The following is a 520-nucleotide window of genomic DNA, read 5'->3' on the forward strand; positions in this document are numbered from 1 at the left end:
TGTAATTACTAACCAAGAGAGCGCGAGGCCCCTGGAAGTGCAAGACCCTGGGAGGCTCTCCAGCCCCTCCCTTCAGACGGCTCTGCCTGTACCTAAGCCCTAATCCAGTCCAGAAGAGTCCTCCAATTCTATGTTCCTCCACTTTACGAATGAGTCTTTCATGGTGTACTCTGTTAAACCAACATCATAATCGTAAAAGTGTCCGCCATTGATCGCAGTGAGTAGGATTCGAACCTACGCGGGAAGATCCCATCTGATTTCTAGTCAGACGCCTTAACCACTCGGCCATCACTGCCTTACAACAGTCCTGGATTGTTTAATAATTATCCTGACAGTAATAAAGCCGAAAATAGATCCACCAATCTCAACCCCAGTTACATACAGCCTTACTTCACCAAGTATTGCCAGGTAAGAATGTGAGTACGAGAGCCAAGGTGAGGTCGATGGAACTTTGGCTGCCTGTACATAGTGTAGGTATACAAACAATGAACAAAACAGTACAGTGAAGGCATACAAAGGT

General features: G+C 46.3%; 1 non-coding gene across 1 annotated transcript; it reads right to left on the reverse strand.

Moving 5' to 3' along the window:
• Nucleotides 1-213: 213 nt before the first annotated feature.
• On the reverse strand, nucleotides 214-295 carry Trnas-aga. The gene has a single exon. It is a non-coding gene; the product is annotated as a tRNA-Ser (tRNA).
• Nucleotides 296-520: the final 225 nt, after the last annotated feature.

This window comes from Homarus americanus, unplaced genomic scaffold (genome assembly GCF_018991925.1).
Source record: "Homarus americanus isolate GMGI-L3 unplaced genomic scaffold, GMGI_Hamer_2.0 scaffold14072, whole genome shotgun sequence".
In the NCBI taxonomy this organism is placed as follows: Eukaryota; Metazoa; Arthropoda; class Malacostraca; order Decapoda; family Nephropidae; genus Homarus; species Homarus americanus.